Consider the following 18,168-nt stretch of genomic DNA (forward strand, 5'->3'; position numbering starts at 1 on the left):
ATTCTGACAAGTTTAGGTTAATGAGATTGAAATTGAATGATATGAGAAAGTGTTTGACCAAATACTTGTAGCAGCCTCTAGACATAGAGCAACGTTTATACGAAAAGAAAATAAAATAGTGCAAGGTACCATGCTAAAGGCCTATAGACATATATCGCTTAAGGAAAGGTAACTTGAGGTCTTGTTCTCAAAAAAAGCAGACTATTTTAAGACTCTTCTGAGCAGTAGATTGAGTATGAGTTTGCCAAGACATTACTATCAGTAAAAGTAGATTCTTAGTAATCCCGACCTTCCAGATCAACATCGTAAACCCTCTATCATTTTCCGCAGTATCTTTGTCATAGCATTTTTATTTGTTCACTTGTTCGTTTACATATTATTCACGTAATTATTCTCGAATTTTCCATTGCATTATTATTCTTGTCTTGTCACAACATTTTTCATTATTTATCAGTTACACATATTGCACACATCATTATTCCTTCAAATTACCACTGCATTCTTAGCATTATTTTTGTCATAACATTAATCATACTTCATTATAATAACTTGACCAATTTATATCATTCTAATCCCTGTGGAGACACGACAAGTTTTTGGCGTCGTTGTCAGGGATTGGAAACTGGTGAAATTTGGTTTTGTTATTTTCTTTTGGTTTCTTAGTTTTAGCTAACTTGATTATATTTATTTACTGTAGGGTTACCATCAATGCATGAGTAGAAACATTCTTGTTAACGAAGAGTATTCTTTGAGATTGAGAAGGGAATTACGTAATATGAATAGGGAAGGGAATGTTCCTGATCTGAATGATCTATTGAATCCAAATGGTCGGTATTTTCATCTTCCTATTCATCGTGTGATAGATGATCGAGATAGACCAATTTGGGAACATGTTGTTCCAATTTTGGATGATTTGAATCTGGGGATAGTTAGACCACACATACAAGCTCAGCAATTTGAGCTGAAACCGGTAATGTTTCAAATGTTGCAAACAGTAGGAAAGTTTGTTGGATTACCCACTGAAGATCCAAGATTGCATTTAAGACTTTTTCAAGAAGTCTGTGACTCATTTAGACAATAGAGTGTTCCTAAATACGCTTTGTGCCTTAAACTATTTCCATATTCTTTGAGAGATCGCATAAGAGTGTGGCTTAATGCTTTATGTTGGTAACAGTGCCATCATGGAATGATCTTTGCTAGAGATTTTTCTTATGATATAATCCACCAAATATGAATGCCAAATTTAGAAATGATATCATATCTTTTCTGTTATCGGAGGATGAAACGCTATATGAAGCTTAGGAACGGTTTAAAGAATTACTTCAAAAACGTCTGATGCATGGATTCCAGCACTGGACGCAGATGGAGATGTTCTATAATGGGTTCAATGCACATATGAGGATGGTTGTTGATGCTTCTGCCAATGGTACCTTGTTGGATAAATCTTACAATGAAGCATATGAGATTTTGGAAAAAAATTACCAACAATGATTATTAATATCCTACCACGAGAGTTACGACGAGTAAGAAAGCTGATGGTACCATAGAGCTTGATGTAATCACTTCGCTGACAGCCCAAGTATATTCTTTAGCTAACATGATCAAAACCATGAAGAGGCCCACTACAGTCTAGGAGATGAAGTCAGTTGAACTATCATGTGTTTATTGCAGTGAAGACCATGAATTTGATAAATTCCCATCAAACCCATCATCTGTATATTACACGAGTAATTTTAACCGAAATAATAACCCTTATTCTAACACCTACAATCTAAGGTGGAAACAGCATCCGAACTTTAGTCGGAATAATCAAAGTGTGGGGAATTTAAACAATGTTGTGAGACAAAATGCTACTGGTGCACCGCCTAGTTATAATCATCCTATACCAAGGTAAAATGTTTAATAGGGTCAAGCATCATTTTCTATCTTCATTAAAGCCTTGTTGAAGGAATATATGGCTAAGAATGATGCTGTAATTCAGGCCTAGGTTGCGTCCCTTAGAGCTCTTGAGAATCAAATGGGACAAATAGCGAATGCTTTAAATTCGAAGCCACAAGGAGCATTGCCAAGGGATACCCAGAATTTGAGAACACAAGGGAAGGAACAGTGCAATGCCATCACTCTCAGAAGTGGGATACCATTGGATGATGTTGTTCAAGACACCATTGTAGAAGACGACAACTTTAGACTCAACCATAGAAATAATTTAGAACAATATAAAAAGCATACTGCACCTGAAAAGGGTAAACAGAATAATGTTGCAGCAGAATCAGATCATGTTGCCAACAAAACTGCCACAACAAAATAATATCAGCAACCTAAAGGACAACCACCTCTACCTTTTCCTTAGCGATTCCATAATTCTAAATAAGATGTTCAGTTCAAAAGATTTTTGGATGTTTTGAAGCAACTTCATATCAACATACCGCTAGTAGAAGCTTTGGAGTAAATGCCCAGTTATGTGAAATTCATGAAAGGTGCACAGCAATGTTGATAAATAAATTACCTCTAAAGTTGAAGGACCTAGGGAGTTTCACTATCCGTTCAATTGGAAATCATTATGCTGGTAAGGCATTATGTGATTTAGGAGCAAGCATAAATCTAATGCTTATGTCTATTTTCAGGAAGCTAGGAATTAGGAAAGTAATACCTACTACAGTTACATTGCAACTGGCTGATCGATCCTACGTACATCTGGAAGGTAAAATTGAAGACGTGCTGGTAAGAGTAGATAAATTTATTTTTCGTGCTGATTTTCTTATTTTAAAATGTGAAGCTGACCAGGATGTGTCAATTATTCTTGGAATACCTTTTCTTGCTACTTGCAGGACTCTAATTGATGTGCAAAAAGGTGAACTGATCGTGAGGGTAAATAATTAGTAGATTATTTTCAATGTATTTGATGCCTTAAATGTGCTGCCGAGAATGAACAATGTCATGCCATTGGGTTTATAGAAACAACATTAGAGGAACAGTTTGTAAAATTTTGCCACAACAATTCTGATAGTGATGAAGACTCATTTGAGCGGAGTGACGCAGTAATTTTTGAGGACATTGATGAACTTGTGAAAGCCAAACAGTTTATGGATAGACTAGAGAAGAAGTTTAAATCCTTGAATTTATCATATTGCTATTTTAATCCTCCTAAACCTTCTATAGAGGAATCTCCCACATTAGAGTTGAAGCCTTTGTCATAGCATTTAAAATATGCATATTTGGGAGACAACAACATTTTACCAGTAGTCATTCTATCGAAGTTGACACCCTAGCAAGAGGTCAAGTTGTTAGAAGTCATTTAGCAATCTAAGAAGGCATTAGGATGGACTCTTGTTGATGTAAAGGGAATTAACCATGCCCTCTACAAGCATAAAATTTAATTGGAGGATTGCCATAAAAATTCTATTGAATAGAAGAGAATACTGAATTAGATTATGAAAGAAGTTGTCAAGAAAGATAATATCAAGTAACTTGATGCTGGCATTATTTACCCGATTCCACAGCTCATTGGTGAGTCATGTATAATGTGTACCTAATAAAGGAGGTGTCACATTAGTGAGTAATGATAATAATGAGCTTATTCTCACTCGTACTATCACAGGATAGAGACTATGCATGTACTATCGCAAGCTTAACAAGGCAACTAGGAACAATCATTTTCCCCTACCATTTATTGATCAGATGTTAGACAGATTAGCTGGGAAAGCTTTCTACTATTTTTTGGATGGTTATTCAGGGTATAATCATATTTCCATAGCTCCTAATGACCAAGAGAAGACCACCTTCATGTGTCCACGTGGAACTTTTGATTTAAACGGATGTCATTCGGGTTATGTAATGCCCTGGCAACTTTTCAGTGTTATGTGATGGTCATATTCTCAGACATGGTGGAAATCTTCCTTAAAGTCTTCATGAATGATTTTCCTGTATTTGGCAATGGTTTTAAAGATTGTTTAAAAAATCTGGAATTGTTTTTCTGCCATTGTGAAGAAATAAATTTTGTTTTGTTCTGGGGCATAGGATATCACAACGAAGGATTGAAGTGGACAGAGCAAAAATATAAGTAATAGAAAAATTGCCACCTCCCACCAGTGTTAAGGGTATTAGAAGTTTTTTAGGTCATACGGGATTTTATAGAAAATTCATTAAGGATTTCTCAAAGATATCTAAACCCTTGTGCACCTTGCTGGAGCAGAATAGATCTTTCAATTTTGATAAATATTCTTGGTAGCTTTCGAGGAATTAAAGAAACAGTTGGTAGCAGCACCAATTATAATAGCTCCAGAATGGACATTGCCTTTTGAACTTAAGTGGGACACCAGCGATTATGTTGTGGGAGCAGTGTTAGGGCAAAGGAAAGACAGTACTATTTGCAATATATTATGCGAGTAGAACCCTGACGGATGCGCAGCTTCACTATACTACCACAGAAATGAAGTTATTAGTTATGGTGTTCGCATTCGATAAATTCCACTCTTATCTAGTAGGTACCAAGGTCACAGTCTACACGAATCACTCTGCTATTAAGTATTTGGTGAGCAAGAAAGATGCCAAGCCAAGATTGATTAGGTGGATACTCATGTTGCAGGAGTTCAACTTGGGAATTAGAGATCAAAAGGGGACTAAAAATCAAGTGGTTGATCACTTGTCAATGTTAGAATCTAGAAATGAATATGGCAATGACAAATTTATTAAAGACGACTTTCCAAATGAGCAACTATTAGTTGCCATGACATTACCTTGGTACGTCGATATAGTGAACTTTTTAGTAAGTGGGTTAATGCCACCTGATCTCAACAGCCAAAAACGACAAAAATTCCTTCATGATGCCAAGCAATATTATTGGGATGAACCCTTCCTATTTAAGCATTATGCTGATCAAATAATTAGGAAGTGTGTCCCTAATGACAAAATACATAACATTCTGCAGTATTGTCATTCAGCTCCTTACGGGGAACACTTTGGAGGAATGAGAACTATTGCCAAAGTACTTCAGCCAAGATTTTATTGGCAAAATCTGTTCAAGGATGATCATGAATTTTATCAATCGTGTGACCGATGTTAGAGGATAAGAAACCTATCTAGGAGACACAAAATGTCGATGCAAAATATTCTAGAGATTGAGTTATTTGATGTATAGGGAATAAACTTTATGGGTCTATTTCCACCGTTAGTAGGCAACCTGTACATACTATTGGAAATGGACTCTGTTTCTAAGTGGGTCAAAGACGTTGTGCTTCCTACTAATAATGCAAATTTAGTAATGAATTTATTGCCCAAGAACATTTTCACAAGATTCGGTAAGCCTAGAGCCATTATTAGTGATGAAGGATCTCGGTTTAACTGAAAGCTAGTGGATAATGCCTTGTATTGATATAGGGTGAAACATAAGATTGTCACGACATATTATCCCCAAACAAATGGACAAACTAAGATTTCTAATACAGAAATTAAAAAGATTCTAGAAAAAGTGGTGAACTAACTCATAAGGATTGGTCCTCCACACTGGATGAAGCTTTATGGGCCTATCGTACTACATTTAAAATACCGTTAGGGTTGTCACCTTTTAAGCTTGTTTATGGAAAGCCATGTCACCTACCTGTTAAGCTCGAGCACAAAGAATTTTGGGCTATTAAAAAGCTGAACATGGATTGGGTCACTGCTGGGCATAAAAGGTTGTTAGAACTGAATGAAATGGAAGAATTCAAGGCACAGGTATATGAAAATGCTAAACTGTACAAGGAGAAGACCAAACGTTGGCATGATAATAGAATTATGCCATGGAAATTTGAACTAGGGTGACAAATGTTGTTCAACTCTAGGCTCAAATTGTACATTGGTGAATTAGAATCTCGCTAGTCAAGTCCCTTTGAAGTAGCTCAAGTATACTCGCATGGAGTTGTTAGTATCAAATACCTGAAAACGGGAGTCACATTTAAAGTTAATGGACAATTCTTGAAGCACTTCTGGGGTGCTCATTTGGATCGTGACAAGCAATTCATTGACCTCTGAGTTAGCAGTTTTATTTTTATTTTTCCTTTCTTTAATTTCTTTACTTTCATTTCATTTTTATTATTTTTTATCACTAAATATTTAATGTTGTTTCATTTCTATTTTTATCTTTGATTAATTAGCAATTTTTCTATATTCTGGAGACAGAAAAAGAGTATGGGATTATCAGTTGTGATAATAAGAGGACTTTGTCGTGGTATCTTAAAAGGAAATTATGCTACGACAAACTGTGTGAATGAATGTCGAGGTACGAGGTAACATGGGTTGACCGGACAAAAAAGTCCAAGGGAGAGATTTTTGGATAGCTAGGCCCATTCTGTTACTTGGGTAGCCCAAGAAGGAGAAGCCAAAACTTTTATTTTAGGGTTAGGTCACCTCACATTTTCCCCAAAAAAATCCTCTTATTTTTTCGTCCTCCACCTCACCAACTTCCACGACTGCACAAAACCGTGAAATCGATCATCTTATTAATGAGCCCACGAAAACTGATAAGGAGGAGGATGAAATGAACCCCACGAAGAGGAAGCTGCGGTATAAAGTCAGTTCCCATAAATCCACTCGCAGGGCCGAATAAAGTAACTACACTTTAGTCCAAGCCAGGGAATTTTTTTTCTCTACCTCATGCATTTTATTTCTTTTGCCATGACATTCTATACATATCTATATTTTTATATTTTTGTTAAATATCTGTATGTGCATTGAGGATAATGCATCCCTTAAGTTTGGGGGTGTATTGTGCATTTAGGCTGCATTATATATCTAGTATGTATGCTCATTCTAGTCTCGTTAAATTTGCTTTTTCCATTGCCACGTAACTACTAAGTATTGTTTTGCCTATGCAGATTACAATCTTTACTTATGATATTCGATTATGAGCTTAAATTCTTCAATACACTTAGAACATGTGACGGGGGATTAGGCGAATTTAACTTAGCTTAGGTTGCTTGAAGATTACCTCCTAAAAATGAGATGTCCTAACCTAAATTATTTTTGGACTATAACAAGTATCTTTTAATGAACTTAAAGACTTTTGAAGCCAAACTCAGTCACATTGCCACATTATTACTTAAATAAAGGACATTAGACACTTCAATGCTTAGCATTGCCAAGTAAGTCAACACCACTTTGGTTGCTCCATCATGCTGTTGACTACAAAGGTGAGTCCAAGTAAGAGTGTGTAATAAAGAAAAGAAAATTAGGGGCACTCCATTGTAGTAACAGACTGGGTAACTAATGAGGTAGTTGTTTGCTCTATCCATCTTCTAAGTTAAAAGCCTTAGCTTCAAATGTGATTCTTATTAAAATTGTAACATGATTGAGTACTAGGTAATTTAGTGTATCCTCCATTGTGATTATCAAGTCAAAGAATTCTGTGACATGCTAAATCCCCTAATATACTTAAAAATGGGGGAAAGAAAAAAAAGAAAAAAAGAACAAAGAACAAATAATAAATAATAAATACAAACAAATATTTTGAGTAGGCTTAGAGCAAGGGTTACAAAGTAACTTGAGTTTAGGTAACAAATGAACTGAGTAAATTAGGAGATGTTTGCTATGGCCAGAAATCACACATAAGTACTTAGAATGTAACATCCCGATTTTGGGCCTAGTCAGAATAGTAGTTTCGGGACCACAAATTTGATTAGGAAAATTTTATTTTTACTATATTTTTATGGTCTACAATTTCACGAAATGATTTCGTGAAAATTTCGTGTAAAAATTTCGACGTTTGGGCACTCAATTTAGTCAAAAGGACTAAATTGTAAAAAGTGCAAAAGTTGAGTTCTACATGTTAGAGGTGTCCAATTGTTATAAAATTTTAAATTGGAGGTCTTTATATGGTAATTAGACCATTGGTTAAGTTATGGACAAAAATGGACATGAGATAAGTGAAATAGGAAATTTTTAAGTTAAGGGCATTTTGGTAATTCAGTAATTAAAATGAATTAAAAGGGAAAAAGATGGCAAGTTGTGCTCATCTTCTTCATTTGGAAGAAATTAACAAGGGGGGAAGTCATAGTTAGGGTTTTCAAACTTCCAAGCTCCATAATAAGTGATCTCAAGCCCCGTTCTTAATGTTCTTTACGTTTTTAGAGTCATAGTAACTTGATTTAGCTTATTCTAGCAATAATTTAACCTAGGGTTTATATTTGGAAAAATACTCATAGGTGAAATATGTTTATTTTGATGTCTTGTGATAGAATATGAAGCTAGAAATTATGTTAAACAACTTTTGCTAGTCGATTTTAAGGGAAAACAAGTAAATTGACATAATCGGTAAAATACCCAATGTTCATAAGTGTTAGAGTAAGAATTTGATGTTGTCATAGAAGGGAAAAATGTTTAGCATGTTATAAAACATAAGAATAAAAGATGAAATTTAATTTCCGAGCTTTGGGGAAAAAGTGTAATTATGTAAAAGTTTAGAGGTAAAATTGTAATTTTGCAAAAGTTAGAGTCGAGGGCTGTTTTGGTAAATGTGAGTATTAAATAAACTAAATTTGCTATTATAGATCAAGAAGAACGGAATCTGAGGTTAGACAAAGGAAAGAATAAGGTTGAAAACTAAGTGGGTGGATTTGGCTATATTTTTTATCGAGGTAAGTTTACAGTAAATAAATGCAATATTTCAATAATTATTATTAATGTTGTTATTTTCCAGCAATTATATATTTATTTCATAAATTTATTTGATGTTGACTCAAGTATTAGACGATAGAGAATTAGTATTAAAAAGTCCCGTTGAAACTTTTGGAATGTATCAAATACAAATGTCATGACATTTGGGTGATGAGATCCCATGTAAGACTATGTTTGGAACATGGCATTGGCATCATTGAGATTATGAGAGGTCTCATGTAAGACCATGTCTGGGACATGGCGTTGGCACCGAGATAAGAGGTCCCCTGTAAGACCATGTCTAGGACATGGCATGGGCACCGATATGAGAACTCCCATGTAAGACCATATCTGGGATATGACATTGGCAGTACAAGAAACATCCCATGTAATACCATGTCTGGGACATGGATTTGGCATGTTATTATCAGAAAGGAAACCCAATTATCCTTATTATTCTAATGTGGCTCAACGGGCTAGCAAACAAATTATGTTCCATGAAAGTTCAAGTAAAAGCATAAATAGCAAATTTAGGTGAGTTATAAGAGTTAAGAACATATTATGTTATCAATTGAGAATCAAAATTTCAACAAGAGAAGAGTAAGTTATAATCATGAGTTAGCTAAGTAAACAAGCAAGAGAACGAGTAAGAGATTAAGTAAAGAGGAAATTAGGGATCATGTTACTTGAGTATAATTATTTGTGTTAAGTGTCGTTATTTATTTACTTGTAACCTTACTAAGATTTATGCTTACTTCTTTTATTTTTCTTTCTTTTATAGTATTGCAAAGCTACTTCAGGGATCTTAAAGATGTCGGAGAGCGTCCACACTATCAACCACAACAACTCGGTATTTTATGATGATCAATGTTAAACTATGGCATGTATAGGGACTTAGTCATTTTGAATGTATGTCCTTATGATAATGCTAAAGGATGATGTGTAAATATGTAATAATGTTTAGCTATTAAAATGGCTAAGTAAGAATATGTTTGGTATTATGTATGCCTAGGTGATAGTTTATACCTAGAAATTGTGAAAAAGTAAAAATTTGCAATGAAACAGATTTCAGACAGCAGCAGTGACGTGACTTTGAAAAATCACCAAGGATAGTATAAAATAAATTATAGGGTGAATGATATATAGAATTAAATCTTATTGAGTATATTTTCATAGAAAAATAACGGTGTAGAAAAAGGAATTTTATATTCTGAGATATGTGGATTTTAATTAGATATGGTCAGAACTGTTTTGGAGTCCCCTGTTCTAACTTTAGAAAATCATTAAAAATTGTAAAAAAAATATTTATGAGTTGTAATTTATATTTCTAGATTATTTAATGAGTCTATTTTCTGTAGAAATAAGTGAAAACACCATATTAAAATCATACAATGAGAAAATTGAATTTTAGTGACGAGAGGTCAGGACAGTCGAATAGTGAAACAGGGAAGACTTTAACTAATAAACTGTACTAATTGGCTGAACTAAAAATTCTGAAAAATTTATGGTAAGAATATATATGAGTCTCATTTCAGGGAAAATTTACGGATCTAAATTTTGAGTTTCTTATCTCGAGTTATAATTAATTTAGTAACTGCTACGCGATTGGACAGCTTTGTTGTAAATAGTGAAATTAATTTTAAAAGAAAATTTTTATGCCCCAAACTAGTAAGTTAAGTCAAGTAACGCCTCGTGCTCAACTCCGGCAACGGTCTCGGGTAAGGGGTGTTACATAGGAAATTTTGCTTTTAGGGAGCAATTTTCGGCACTACCTTTGTTGAGCAAACATTTGAAACTCGAACAAGTTTTGAGAGATAAAAGATTGCTGATAACTAAAGTATATATTGTTCTTTGAATGGACTGGCAGTACAAGCTGGTTATGTGCGTAGGTAAAAATTGTTGCATTCATGCATTCATGTATATTTTGCTTGAGGACAAGCATTAACTCAAGTTTGGGGGTGTGATAACTTTTGAAAAGAGTTATATTTCATGCCTTTAGATCTAGCTAATTGTCTATACTTAGGTACATACTTAGGTACATTTAATTGCATTTTAGGACATTCCATTAGTAATTTTCTTGTTTTAACATTACATTAGAAGCTTGGACTGTACTTAAATGATGGTTATTTTTAATTGCTTGTGGAAGGATTGTGTGTAGTGGTAGATTGACAGGTGCAAGATGAGGAACAAAAAGTAAATGAGTGAAGGTTTGTCGGGGCAAAGGGTTGGACAATTTGGCAACACGAATGTCGTGGCAATGCTGGGAAGATGTTTAGCCAACACTTAAAGCGTACTGGTCTTAGGCCCAGTTGAACTTGTACCAGATATATCTAATGAAAAAAAGGGAAGAAAATTATGGGCGGTTGGATTTACCCTAGGGAAAATTATTATAAAAGCCAAAGGAGGAAACCCTAAAGGGGGTGAAAAAATAAACGAGAAAAAATAAAGGGTAGCGACTAAGCAGAGATGGGAAGAGAAAGAAAAAGGTAATCCCTCTCAGCCACCACAAGACACTGCATCGCTAGAGTGTGGGCTGGATAAGTGGAAGTTATCTTCTCAAAGTTCTTCCATTATTTCTTGATTACTCTTTGTGAATTGATTTGATGGAAACGATGTTGAATGATACTTTGGATTTGAATTTTAATTGCCAACCCATAAGCTAAATCTCATAGGGTTGGGATTACTTAATGTAACTCTTATTTTCTTTAATAACTGAAGCGTAAATCTGCTTTAATACATTTTTTTCATTCAATGGTTTTTTACAAAATTGCATGTTTGCAAACTCTAGACATAGATGGATGTATAGCATATTCATTAATTTAATCTGAAAATGTTAGGTTAATGAGATTGAAATTGAATGATATAAGCAAGTGTTCGACCAAATATTTGTAGCAGCCTCTAGACATAGAGCAGCATTCATACGGAAAGAAAATAAAACGGTGCAAGGTACAATGCTAAAGGCCTATAGACATATATCGCTTAAGGCAAGGTAACTTAAGGTCTTGTTCTCGAAAGAAGTAGACCATTTTAGAACTCTTCCGAGCAGTAGATTGAGTATGGTTTTCCCGAGGCATTACTGTCAGTAAAGGCAGATTCTTAATAATCCCGACATTCCAAATCAACATCGTAGACCCTCTATCCTTTGTTGTAGTATCTTCGCCATAGCATTTTTAGTTGTTCACTTGTTCGTTTGCATATTATTCACGTAATTATTCTCGAATGTTACATTCTTACTCTTGTCTTGTCACATCATTTTCCATTATTTATCGGTTACACATATTGCACACACCATTATTCCTTCAAATTACCACTGTATTCTTAGCATTATTTTATCGTAACATTAATCATACTTCATTATAATAACTCAACCAATTTATACCGTTCTAATCCTTATGGAGACGATCTCATTTATCAGTTTATTACTTGATTCGACGTGTATACTTGCACAATTTGCATATCACTTCACACCCGACACTAACCTATCGAGCATTTGATCAATAAATGGAAGAGGAAAATGATACTTCTTTGTCACATCATTCAATTTCTAATAGTCAATACATAGCCACCATCTAGTTACGATCCGAGTTGGGATTAATTCAATCATCTCATTTTTTACTATTGTCAATCCTCCTTTCTTTGATACACACTGCGTGGGGCTCACCCATTCACTATCGAAAATAGCATAAGCTATTCTTACATCTAACCATTTGATCATTTCTTTTTTACTACCTACGTGGTTGGATTTAATCATCTATGTGCATCCACGACTGGTTTTTTTCCTTCTTCCAACCTAATTTTATGTTGGCATAATATTGGATTGATTCCCTTGATATTTGCAATTGTCCATCCGGTTGTTTTCTTATGTATTTTTAGGACGCCCAATAATGTCTCTTCTTGCTCAGTAGACAAATGAGTTGTGATTATGACAGGCAATGTGTTCTGTTCTCCCAAGTACTCATATTTAAGATGGTTGGTGAGGGGTTTTAATTCCAGAACAGGTGGTTCAACAATGAAATGTATCATTTTCTTTGAGGATGAGCTCACCGGTTCTAAATGTTCCTTACAATGGTTCCACCAATCTAGTTGGAATACCATTTTGTCATTTTTTTAAGTCTGTGTCGATTCCCTTTTCTTCCTCATTTTCCTTTCCTAATTCTGCAATATTCTGATCAAGTTCATCCGACACCCCCTTTGACTTTTCTTGTTTGTTCGTCAAGTCCTCATGAGGTACTCTTTCCACTGTGTTCACAGTCTCCAATTGTCTACTTATTCCCCATGTATAATTATTGATGCTTACCTCTTCTAACAATATGACTATTTTTGGACCAATTTTAGACCAAATATTTCCTCTGTCTATGATATCAAATTATTTTTTGTTATCCTTATCAAGACTGTCATAAAAATGTTGTAATTATATGACTAAATAAATGCCTCCTTTTAATACCTTTCTGATAATTGTCTTGAATCTTTCCCATGCTTACCTCAACGTCTCTATAGCACCTTACTTGAATCCAAATAATTCTTCATATGTACTGAACACTGTGGTCATTGGTACCACTCTGCGTAAGAATAATTGTACAAATTTTGCCCAGGTAATGATAGTTTCTAGGGTTAGAGCATTCGGCCAGGCTTTCACTTGACCTTCTAAGGTAAACAGAATAAGCAGCAGTTTAATGGCTTTTGTTGGGATGCCTACATACACAATTGTGCTACATAACTGTTCAAATTGTCATAGGAATAATATTGGATCTCCATTTTCATGACTATTGAACTTGAGATTTAAAGATAACCATGTCAATAGTGCAAGATTAAGTTCAAACTGTGAATTCTCAATTACATGTCGAACAATGTTGGGTTTTAACCAACTCATATCAAAAGGTACTACTCCTAATACTTGCGTCATCCTACCAGTTTTCAGCAACAGTAAAATTATCAAAAGAAAATTGTAAGGGTATGATTAGAATGGAAATTAATTGTCACAATTAGCTTTGTAGACTTTTTTCGGGGCTTGTAAATGGCCTAACGAGAATATCCATACATCTACTCATATGCTAAAATCCACAAAAGAACAGGAATAAGTTAGAAAATTAGATAAGTTAAAAATTAGCAATCGTATCTATAATTCACAAAATTTTCTAGTTATCCTATTATGCGTAAAAATTAAAATTAAATTAATGGCAAAGCCTCCCCCAACAACGTCACCAACAACTTGATCGCCTCCCAGCGTATTACCGTCGGGAGTGAGAATGTTGCAACTAAAGATATGAAATAAGGCGGTGTCCACAAGTATACGGGTTAGGTTGTAATAGAGTTTGTACGACAAAGTACAGGAAGTACTCTAAGGATCGTACCCAAAGAAGTCTTGATTACACTAATATTAATTTATATGCTAACAAGTCTAGCTAGTACTCTAACCAAATTATATTACGATAATTCACAAAATTATGATAAAAAAGAAATTTAGAGAAAGAATAAAGACAGAAACAAATTGTAAATACTATCAGATCTAAAGGCAGAAGACTAGCTCGTTTTAGTGTTCATAGTTAACTCATATTGCAGGTTATCCAATCAGCTAGTCATTAACCTAGCAAGGTCTCTCGGCCTTCCACTAACCTATTGAGTCGACAAACACTACTTATCTCTCAATTTCACAAGTCAGACTAGGTCATGGTAAAGTTTTCATGGTAGACCATATTGATTTCGGATTCATATCTACCTATATGACTTCCTAGGGTTGTCGATCCCAGGGTTTAAGTTCTTCATTTGCCAATCAATTAATCCGCTAAGAAATCCTACATAGTCGTCAACTAATCCCACATCCACACATTAATATTCCTAAGGGATTAGTTACTCATGGATCTAACAAACATCATAGATTTGAATTGGAACTAAAACATTTGCAAAATCAAATAAAGAATTAGAAAGACCCTAAATATATATTGAAACTTGAAGCGTAATTCTTGACAAATTTTAATGAATCCACAACCCGGATCTCTCGAAGAACAAAACAAGAATAGAAATAAAAACAAAAAGTAAAAAACCTAAAAACTAAGAATGAAAATGAAACTAAAAGGGAGGCAAAAACCCCTTAAATAGTTCTGAACAATAATATTTATAGGCCTAGGTTAACAGCCTCTTCTTGACTTAAAATGATTGACTAATCTTCATTAAAGTATGTTGTACAAATGAAAACACCCTTGCTTCATTAAGTGGCCACGTCGCACCGGTGTCGCAACACCCTCAAGCCTATGTCATGACACTAATGGTAGATTGCTTCTTTGGGCGTGTCTTCAGGGTTGTGACACGACACCCTATGGTTTGTGTCACAACATCCTCAACAAATTTCTCTTTATGTATTCTGCTTGTTATGTTGCAACATCCCAGCTCCATGTTGCAACATCGGGAGTAGTCTACTATCTTTTTGCCCTAAAACGATGTCCTGCACGCTCACCTATCATATTAGTCTACCTTTAGGCCTACTTCAACCCACAATGTCATATAAAATGCCTAAATTGCTCATTTTATTACCTAAGTGCTAAAGATGAAAATTAAGTAAAAACATACTAAATTGCTTTCTAACGAGCTCATTAAGTACAAAAAGGGGTTTAATATGCTACAATGAATTGCAACAGATTAATAGGTCTCATTGAATTGGGTGTAATTGAAGCACCCTAATTACACTTTCCAATTCTTATGGGGTTGAAAATTGGAGTAATTATGTGGGTAATTACACCCAAATCCAATTACCCTGTGACTTTCTAAACACTCATAAGTGATTTAGCTTTTAGAAAGATTTTTTATACAATTTAAGTTATAAAATTTTATATTATAAGGATGAACACATATGAGCGTTTGGGATGGTTATGGAAAAAACTTTTAAAGTTATATTATAAATCCTAAAAGAATACATTATGAAAATAATTTATGTGTATTTTATAAAGTTATAACAAAAAATTATATTATTTAGATCCTAAAAAAATTCTAAAATTATGGTCAAAAAGTATATTATAAAAAACAATTTACATATTATAAAAGTGTTATAATATACTCATTTATAAAAAAATTATTGTCAAAAAATATAAATATAACTTATTTTTGTGCAAATGCTATGTATTATAAAAAATAATATCCTTATTTATAAAAAAATATTATATATTTTTTGTCATAACTTATTTATAAAAGAATAACTTTCTAAAATTATGAAAAATATATATTATTTATAAGGAGAGTAATGAAAGTTATTAGACACTTTATAAAACTTTTTTTTATGAAGGTTATATATTATAAAATTTTATATTATTTTAAACCTAATTTATGTGTTATAAAAAGGGTTATAACTTAGCATAAGTCTTTTTTTCCAAAATGAGTTTATATAAGTTTTTAATCAAGGTTATAGACTTTTTAAACCGTGAACCCAAATATTATGTAGTAGATGCTAATTATTCAAATGCAAAAAGTTTCTTGCACCATAAAATGCGGTATTATACCATTTAAGAGAATGAAGTCAAACACAATCACTATAGATAGCTCGCAAGCTCTTTAATTTGAGACATTCAATGTTTTGAAACGTAATTAAGAGAACATTTGTTGTTCTAAAAAAAAGATTTATCATATTAACAATATCACTTTGGTATAATAAATAAATAAGGTTAGATTGTATTAGCATGTTGCTTACTTTATAACTTTACTCGTAGGTAGGATTGCATGATCCATGCTTTGTGAAAGAATGAGATTTTGATAATCTTTACGATACAAATTCAAATGATGAACTTGGTTAAAAACCAATAAATAACGGTAAAGAGTATATGTTAAATGTTAAAGAGGAAATAACCTAACAAATATAAAATGGAATATGATGAAATCATATTATCTATTACTTTCTTAGACTAATATATTGTATATGATGGTTTGATTTTAATTTTTGTTACTTGTTTAGAAATTCTTTTATCGTATTAATAATTTTTTATAATAATCAATATTTTTTAAAATATAAATTATGTAACTATGTAGTACAATTTATACTACTAAATATGACATAGGAAATTACTATATAATTACATTTTATCAACCAAATACATCTAGAGAATTACAATTCTTTATAATTACTACTTTAGTAATTATATTTTCATCCAATTACTTTGTGCTATCCAAACAAACTCTCATAAGCTACTCTATTAAACGAAAAATGATATTTTTTAAACAACAAATGTTAACTCCGTCGAAAATTAACCTCATTTGATTCTATTTTTATTAATACAAGAATTAAATTGACAAATATAATATTAGAAAGATTAGTTTGATCTGACCCATATAATAAAACAACATTTCAAGTATATTCACCCTTAAATTATATAAAAAAATTTAATCTACCTTAATTTTCAAGAAATAAAGGTGATGAAAAAAAACACTTTTTGAAAAATAAAATTAAAAATCAATAAAAAAACTTTCTGCTGAAAATATTTTGTAAAACTGTAAAGGTAATTTTTTAAAAAATAATTTTTAAATATCAAATTTATAACCCTAATTAAAAAATATATAAATATTAGACTTCTTTTTTTTAACTTTATTTTAATTTTAACTAAACAAAAAACAATCATGTATTGCAATAAAAATACAGTTTAATCACAGCAAAAGTTGAAAACATATGTTACGTAGAGTTCGAAGAGTTGAAAACATATGAATGATTTGAACCTGACAAACGAGCTGATTTATGACAGGTGACAATTGATTCAGTGTTTACCAGACTTAGCTCCCAAGAAATGTCGAGTCGTATTCAAGAACGATACACTGTTAACGACTGAAACTCCTGCCATTAGACACCAAAGAACTAGGCTTACTTTTAAAAATGACCCAAAATATTTGATTAATTACGAAAATGATTTATTTACTAAATCCGTTTTGAACAATGAACTTCAATATCGTCATTGTCATTGATGGCACTATTCTTTATAATTGGCCGATCATTGGTTAGTCTAATAAAAACCTTTTTTTTTGGTGTTGATGTTGCTATTGGCGGCATCAGTATGTATATTTATACAGTCACTTAAAAATAGTGAAAAAAATAATATTTTAGTAGGTTTCGTTGTTGTCATTGCCGGCACTTATATTTTTTCTTTTATAAATTTGTGTTAGAAAATGCGACAGGGTAAGTAAAAAAATTTGGTGTTGCCTACACCCGTCTAAATTTTATTTTAAATAAAAAGGTGAAATTGAAATGAAAAAAGAGAGGGAATCTGAGCCTCAAAAGAAATAGGTTTTGCACCGGATGCAACGGCGACAAGACGAATCGTTGGTCGAGTAATAATTAATTAATATAAAAAATGGAAGTTGCTATCAGTTGACAATTAATTAAGGTGCATCCCTTGTTTTTACTTCTTTCCTCTTTACCTTTCCATTTTACTCCTTTCCCTATTGCATTCATCCTCGCTTTCTTCTCCCTTATTCAACAGTTTTCCCTTTTATTTTTTTTGGTTCCACGCTTTTTTCTTCACTTTTTTTTAATTGTTTAATGGATCCAGAGAAGTTGCAATATTCAACGTG

This window comes from Gossypium hirsutum, chromosome D01 (genome assembly GCF_007990345.1).
Source record: "Gossypium hirsutum isolate 1008001.06 chromosome D01, Gossypium_hirsutum_v2.1, whole genome shotgun sequence".
Taxonomy (NCBI): domain Eukaryota; kingdom Viridiplantae; phylum Streptophyta; class Magnoliopsida; order Malvales; family Malvaceae; genus Gossypium; species Gossypium hirsutum.